Raw genomic sequence first — 8,546 nt, 5'->3', positions numbered from 1 at the left:
AAGCTGATTTCTACGAGAACTGGTTTGTAGTAAATATCTATTGCTTAGTAAGCAAACCCTGATCTTGACTTTACACATTGGTTTCTTCTAATGTACTCTGAGCACCAAAATCATTATTAAGGTCGGACAGTGGTTGGACAATAGTTGGCTAAAGCAGGTCCCAAACCTTTTTTGCGCCACAGACCGGTTTACGTTCGACAATATTCCGACCGGCCTTAAAGGTGTCGCAGATAAATACAACAAAATAAAACTAGTACCAGTACAAAAAAATATATAAGATTTATTCATAACACAGGGGAAAAGACCCAGGGAAACTGAGTTAACGATAAAAACGAAAAAAAAAAAAATAACGCTGAAAACCATAAATTTCACACCCGAGCCTCAACTCTCACGGACCAGTACCAAACGACTCACGGACCAGTACCAGTCTGTGGCCCGGGGGTTGGGGACCGCTGGGCTAAAGTGTTAAACTGCATGAAGCCTCACCCCCCGCCCCCATATTGTTTTACATACAGTATAGATGTGACCAATGCACTAATGTATCAATATAGCCATTTCCAGAGTCTGCCAGTTTGTATTTCCACTTACCTGTATGGAAGATTTCATTAAACTTAGTGAGCACGAGCTCAGTGTGAATCCATTAAAATTTGGAGGTGATCCAAATCATTTTCTTTAAAACTGTTACATACAGGAGGTCATTGGCCTTGATGAAGCATGCACTTTCTTAGTGGCCTTTTATTCTGATATAATTCGACTGAGTTTTGCTATAAGTGAGATGAGTTTCAACTTATACCATTTAATTGCCCTACAAAAAAGAAAAAAATTGTCCGCTAAAATCTGTTCGGCCAAAAAGGTATTTTGCTCTTTAACGTTTGTAATTCAAATGCATTTGCATCAGGCAGTATTTCAAAAACCAAACAAAATAAACCCAAAAGTGACTAACCTGTCTTCTTGTGACTTGGGTCATTTGTGTTGCAGTGTTTTATACTGCTGAAGCGCAGTCAAAGGCAAATATTCAGGTAAGCTCACTAAAAAGTACTGCTGTATTGCGGTGTACATATCAACATATTTTTTTAAGGTTCTGCACAGAGTTTGATCACTCGGAGTAGTCGGTAGAAGCAGGCATATATTCTCAGCAGTGTACCGGGCAGGAGAGGGATAGAGTTCATCGCTGGTTCTTAAATCAATCCAGGCTAGAGGCAGTTTTAATCTACCAAATATCTGGGTGGATTAAAACATAAATACTTAATCCATGCTTGCAGGTGCTCATCAAGGTAGCTATAAGTCTGCTTAGTGCCAGTTGTGCACTGTTTGTGTGATATATCACTGTTTGCTTTGCAAACATGAAGTACAGAAATGTGAAGTAAAAAACCAGTTAGGTCAGTTTAATGGTTTATCATCACCCAGTTACAATTATATATATTTTTTAAGCATTTTAGTCATATAGATATTTTGTAGTTTGGTTCAATAAAATCCTTCAAATAGTGTTTGCTTTGGGTTGTTTCTTATTCATGAACAGAACATACAGTAAATGTTTTCAGCTTTTATTCATACTGGTAGTTGTTAGTTTTATATGATACTTTGAGTGTTTGAAATTCACCAAAATTTGCTGCTCAGCACAGATACCAAAATAACCATATGTAAACACCAAGTGGATTCCATTTGGTTGGGATTAGTTTGTTATCTGTACTGTACAGCTGGGTTCAACTGTGCAGACACATTCAATTTTGTGCCATTCTTTGATTCACGCTTCAGAACTGGCCCAGCTTTGACACCAGGGGCACACCATCTCATTATACTGAATCACTGATTGTGAACTACATTTGGAAATGTGACTAATTCGTTATGCTTTTAAAATTTCTCTTTTAACTTATTCTCAACTGGAACAGGAACAAATTCATCATTAAACGAGCAGTGTACAAATGTCATCATCATTATAAAACTCTGATGACAAGAGCTTTCATTAAAACAACACGTTCCCTTGGTACAAAAATATGACACTAATCACAGACACGATGCACAGTCAGCCCAGGGAAATCTGCTTTTTGCTTTAGGAGCATTTTTAAATAATAACATACCATTAAAAGAAAAAAATTGATGAAATTTGCTCTGTGCAAATGCACCAAGCAATTTAAAAGCTTCTACCTTATGATACAACGTCCAAATCAATTTTTTATTAACGTGATAGAGAAGGACAAAAGTGGAATTCAGATGATGTTATGAAAGTTGGCTAGTGAGGAGCTCAGGCTGGATGGATGGGTAAGCAAAACAGTGGAAGTGATCCTGTTAGTGGAGCTCAGCTTTTCCTAGCCATGTTCACTGTCTGTGATATGAAAGATTCAAAGACTTCCTAGATAGAGCCTCTTCTAACCCCTCTAGGTTAAACACATATATTGTCTTGTTAACTGAATCTTTAGTCATGTGGGTCTAGAGACTGGCCAGTGAGCCCTGAGGAAACCACCAGGTGTAAAGTCAAACTGTGTATTCTCCAACTGGTCGACAAGTGTCGCTGGGTGAAATCAATCCACCAAACAGGCTGCTGCAAAAAATCTCCTTGTGATTACTTTGATAAATAGCAAACTGCCACAGTTCAGTTAGTAGTTTGTAGGTTGTATAGAAGCAGGTGAATGCTTGCAGGCAAACTTGCACTTTCTATGCAAAATACAATCTGCTAAAAAACAAAACCATACTAAGGAGGTTTTCAGTGCAGCACCTCAGTAGGTTGTGGTCAAGGTCAAGCATCCAGCTAGCACTACTGAAGAGTGTACATTGTTAGGGTTGGCTGTGTGGCCCCAAAACGCAAAACTAGAAAGATGAGAAACAAAAATGAAAAGTAGCTTTATTGCTGAGCTCTTACAAAATACAAAGAAAAGAGGGTTAAGAGCAAATAATCAAACAACTGAGAGTCTTTTAGGAAAACATACTATGAGGATGGACACAGCCATGAGGGAGAATGCAACAACATACACACACAAGACAACGAGCGAACAGGCAACAGGTGGGAGGACAGTTGAAACCAATCGCAGATAATGAGACAGAGGAAGCGGAATTTAATACAAAGCACAAGAGACTATCAAAATAAAACAGCAAATTACTAACACTGAGACCAGGATGAGGACATATGCACTTGACACAGAGACAGAAGATAAACAAACACAGAGACAAGGTTGGAGGACAGAAGAGGAATACAAAAGAGAAAAATAAAACATCCATGCAACTAAAGGCACAGATAACAGGAACAGAACCATTACACCAGGCCATCTGAAAACCAAAAGCACAGACTAAACCTAAAGAACTTCAGAGCAGGAGCACAGAGCAGCATTAAATTACACCAGAGGGAACTTGTATAAGATAAGGGGGGGACAAGACATGTAAACCCTAAGAAATAACACAAAGACAAATATGCAGAATGCAGAACCATAATACAGATGTCAAAATAAAAATTAGCAAGTTAGAGAAAATGTAAACATCCTAAAACTCAAAGCCATGGGAACCATGACCTAAACACAGTAATGTTTTTCTTTATTTTAATTTTATTTCTTCTGGAGGGGGTTAAGTGGCAGGTGATTTCAAAAGAAACGAAGAAAATTGCTTAACAGAAAACCAACCATGTGTCTGCAAGTTGAAGCTGCAGTTGCTCCCAGAGAGAGGAAATAAAGCATCAAAGAGAGGCTTAATTTTTTTTTTCCTTATATTAATATGGCGTGCAGTTCAGTTAGCTTTGCACAAAAATAACTGGTAGTAAAAATCATCCAAAAAGCTGCTTTTACTTTTGGTACATAGAGTCTTCAGAATCTGCACTTTCCTACTTAAAGAAGTTGACTCTGTATTTCTGTTTTTACCAGAATACTTTTTAATCTGCACTTCTTCTATTTAAGTTACGTGCAACCACATCCCAGCCAGATGGGGGACTACACATTGTTGCCTAGTGACCAGGCTGTCAGCTGCAGGCCTCTAGTCAGGCTCAAAGTGAAAAGCCTGACTGTAACAGTCGGCCAAACTAAAGTCAAGATCAGGTTTTCTCAAAAATTTAATAATCATCATATCAGAAACTGACTGTGTGCTCTTATTGATTATGTTAATGTTATTTTATGTTGTGGTCACTAATATCACAAACATAAATACAAATGATTTGTTTTTCCCAATGTAACATTAGTATTTTTACTTCTATTCAGAGAGATCTGGCGTATATTTTCATCTGGTTTAGGTCATTTTTTGGAAGAGATTTGATATTATTATCTGCGTTCAGTCAAAAGCAGGACAAGTTTTTTTAGAGCTACCAGAACTTTTTCTGTAATTTTACACTTTTATCATGTAGAAGAACTCAGATGTGTTGTTGAAATTTCAGCTTCTTTATCTTATATTAGCACATCTCAAGTATTAAATGTGTCATTAAATGTCCTTTCACTGATATAAAGTGGAGTTTCACTCATCCGGCCCACTCAAGGTCAAAGTGGGCTGTATGTGGCCCTCGGTGTAAAATGAGTTAGACGTCCCTGCTCTGCCAGGACTTTTGCCTCAACTGCCGTTATGCTCAATTTTGTACTCTGAACGTTTTTACTGACTAAACTGAACCAGCATTTGTTTTGAGTTGTTTGGTATTCATGTGCACATTTTTATGTATTTCCAGCTTTAAAAATAAAAAAATCAATGCTCTGATGCTTTTATCGCACAGTTTGAATTGTAAGGTTCACCAAAGTCAGCTGCTCAACACAGATACCAAAATAACTAAATTCTGGCACCAAGTAGATTCCATTTGGTTTGGATTATTTTGTTATCTGTAATGTACAGATGGATTCAACATTTTTGCCATTTTTTTGATTCGCGAGGTTCGTAAAATTGGCCCAGCTCGGACACCAGGGACACACAATCCCATTAAACTGAGTCGCTGATTGCGGAAAGCATTTGGAAATGTGATTAATTCCCATCTTTTTTTCTTTTTTTTCTTTTAACAGCTTGACTGGAATAGGAACAAACACATCATTAAATCAGCAATGTCCCACTGTCATCGTTATGAAACTCAGTTTGACGCCAACATCTTTCATTAAAAAAACATGCAGCCTTTCAGGGTCCCGTGTTCCCTCTGTATGGAAACATGACGCTAATCATGGACACGGTGCACGCAAAGCCTGGGGAAAACTGCTCTCGTCTTTAGGAGCGTTTTTCAAATAATACCATTAAAAAATAATAATTGATGAAGTTGGCTCAGAGCAAAGGCACTAAGCCCTTTAAAAGCTTTCCATCGTCTTACAATACAATTTCCAAATCAATATTTCATTAACTGGATAGAGGTGCAATGTTCCTTGTTAATAAAGAAGGTTTGGCTCAGCACAGAGTTAATGTTTAGCTTTAGTGAATTTTAGGAAGGAGGCACTGTAGCTTCTGATGTTCGACCAGGCCTCCCACACTTTCAGTATATTCGCTACCCCTCCAGTACACAGTCTCACACATGCATCATCCTCCCTCTTATGGTTTCTGCACTTATGGGCCTTTTTATGACTGGTGTCTGATGTCCAGCATCGCCAGGTATCCGGTGACTTTCCTAGTGGCAAGTCAGAAAACAAATATGAGCTATTTACTTGTCAGAGAAAATGCAACACTGTAGCTACAGAGTTACGTTTAGAACAGCATTAGCTTAAGACACTGCATTCATTGCACTACATTAGCGTACTTAGAATTTTGGTAAACTTAGTCAGATTCATGACCACAGCTAATAATCATCTCTAACTGGTAAGAGGGGCTGCATCGCATAAACACACCGCTGTGATAGCTACATCGGCATTCAGATTCACCCTTCTATCCATTTTCTTAACCACCAACAACAGGGCTGCAGTCGGGCTGAAGCCTGTCCCAGCTGACAGTGGGTGAGAGGCGAGAAACACCCAGCACAGGCTGCAAGTCCATTACCAGGATAACACAGAGAGACAGGCCACAGTTCATGCCAACACCCACACCTACTGACAATTTAGAATCACCAGTTTAACCTAATATGCAGCGAAAACCTAAGCAGGCACAGGGAAAATGTGCCTGATGATTTGACTGCTGATTTAATGAAACTGTACGAGTTGGCAAGTCAATCCCATTTAAACTGGCTTCTTTATGAACTATTTGACTGCAGGTTATGTCTTTAAATTTCTGCTTTTAAAAATGTTATTGAGGTGTGTTTAAGGTCATATGATGATATGCTTGATCCACCATGTACATCTGCTGAACGATCCATACACCCATCTTCTTATCAGGCCTAATGTCAGGGCTGGGTCTCTGGCTCCATCAGCCATTTCCTTCAGCTCTGCTGGGAGATACAGAGGTGTTCCCAAGTCAGCTGAGAGTCATAATCTCTCCAGCGTGTCCTGTGTCTGCCCTGGGGTCTCTTCTGAATTTTATCTTCCTGAGACGTCATACTTAGGCAGGTTCCATGAGGCATCCTAATGCCCGAACCACTTCAACTGGCTTCTTTCAGCGTGGAGGAGCAGCCGCTTTGCTCTGAGCTCCTCCCAAATACCCGAGCTGCTCAGCGTATCTTTCACAATAACCACAAATTACCACTTTGGATGAAGCTGAATCTCACTGCTTGTATCTGCTGTCTTAATTAGACAACAGTATTGTCTTGTTAACTGAATCTTTAGTCACGTGGGTCTAGAGACTGGCCAGTGAGCCCTGAGGCAACCACCAGGTGCAAAGTCAAACTGTGTATTCTCCAACTGGTCGACAAGTGTCGCTGGGTGAAATCAATCCAGCAGCAGCCACCAAACAGGCTGCTGCAAAAAATCTCCTTGTGATTACTTTGATAAATAGCAAACTGCCACAGTTCAGTTAGTAGTTTGTAGGTTGTATAGAAGCAGGTGAATGCTTGCAGGCAAACTTGCACTTTCTATGCAAAATACAATCTGCTAAAAAACAAAACCATACTAAGGAGGTTTTCAGTGCAGCACCTCAGTAGGTTGTGGTCAAGGTCAAGCATCCAGCTAGCACTACTGAAGAGTGTACATTGTTAGGGTTGGCTGTGTGGCCCCAAAATGCAAAACTAGAAAGATGAGAAACAAAAATTAAAAGTAGCTTTATTGCTGAGCTCTTACAAAATACAAAGAAAAGAAGGTTAAGAGCAAACTAGAAAAATTTGCATTTCCTGCGAAAATGCAGTGTGGATGCCTTAACAGCTGAAGATATCTGCTGAAAAAAGCTGAAAAAGTTGAAACAAAAAAAAAAAAAAAAAAGATGCCCTGAGCAGGATTCGAACCTGGCCCTCCTGATCAAAGGGCAGCTATTTAGCTCACTGAGCCAAACACTTTCTCACAAAGAAAAGGTGGAGAGATTGACAATTGTGCTAGCAGAATTTGGGCAAAAAAAAGGGGTGAAAATTCTGCTGAAAAGAGTTCCATCAGCAGAATTTCTGCTGAAAAGAGGTGAATGAGCAGAATTCTGCTGAAAAGAGTTTTTTTCTGAAAACAGCAGAAAAAACTGAAAATTTTGCTGAAAAGAGTTGAATGAGCAGAATTCTGCTGAAAAGAGGTTTTTGCTGAAAAAGAGCTGAAAGTTTAACTGTTAAGTGAAAGAAATGTTGCCATAAGCTGGATTTGAACCCAGGCCTCCCAGTCTGAGAACGGATGCTTATCTCACTGAGGTAAAGCACAGCTCAGCCCATCATGCAAAATCAGTGACCACATTGATAATGTGTTCCATTCATTTCAATGGTCAAAAGTCATAACACACATCAGCAGAAATAGCAGAATTTTTTAAAGTTTAAACATAGCATTTCTGCTAAAACTTAGTATTTATACTAAATAATATTTTTTTCCTGCCAAATCATAGCATTTGTGCTGGAACACAGAAAGTTCCACCAAATCATACAATTTGTACTAAAACATTATTTATGATTTAGCAGAAACATTGGGACTTGGTAGAAATACTATGATTTACATGAAATACTTTGACTTAGCAGAAGTACTACAATCTAGGAAAAAAGTACTAAAGCATAGCAGAAATTCTATCATTGAGCAGAATTACTAGGATTTAGAAGAAATACTAAGATTTGGCACAAACACTGATGTGGCTCAAGAACCTTTATTGTGCAGTTATACTATTATTTGGAAGAAATACTATACTTTGGCACAAATACTATGATTTGGAAGAAATACTATGTTTTAGCACAAATACTATGATTTGGCTCAAATACTATAACTATCCTCGGTCAGAAGGAGAGGCTGACATCCAGGGATTAGATTACCACAGGTGGAGTTTATTGCGGTCAGATGGATGGTACAGGGAGGTATGGCATACAGTAGGAGGATGTGGAGAGGTGATATGGTGTGGTTTCTATGATTAAGAACAGGGTATGCATTACAACATGCATACAGATTAAAGATTAAGAAAACTGGTAACAAATTCCTCCACTACAAATCAGTCTGATGCCACTTTTTACAGGGTTCCCGTTTACTAAGGCACTACCCAAAAGGCGCCACAAGAGGGCACTCCAACACAAGAGATGACCTATTTACACTGATGCACTTAGTAAACAGCCCCTACTTAGCCACTACATAATACAGTGA

Source organism: Mchenga conophoros, linkage group LG10, assembly GCF_057382185.1.
Source record: "Mchenga conophoros isolate Kocher_MC1m ecotype Shallow Benthic linkage group LG10, M_conophoros_male_GT1.1, whole genome shotgun sequence".
NCBI classification, from domain to species: domain Eukaryota; kingdom Metazoa; phylum Chordata; class Actinopteri; order Cichliformes; family Cichlidae; genus Mchenga; species Mchenga conophoros.
The sequence above is the reverse complement of the archived record's forward strand: the minus strand, read 5'-3'. Positions refer to the sequence as shown.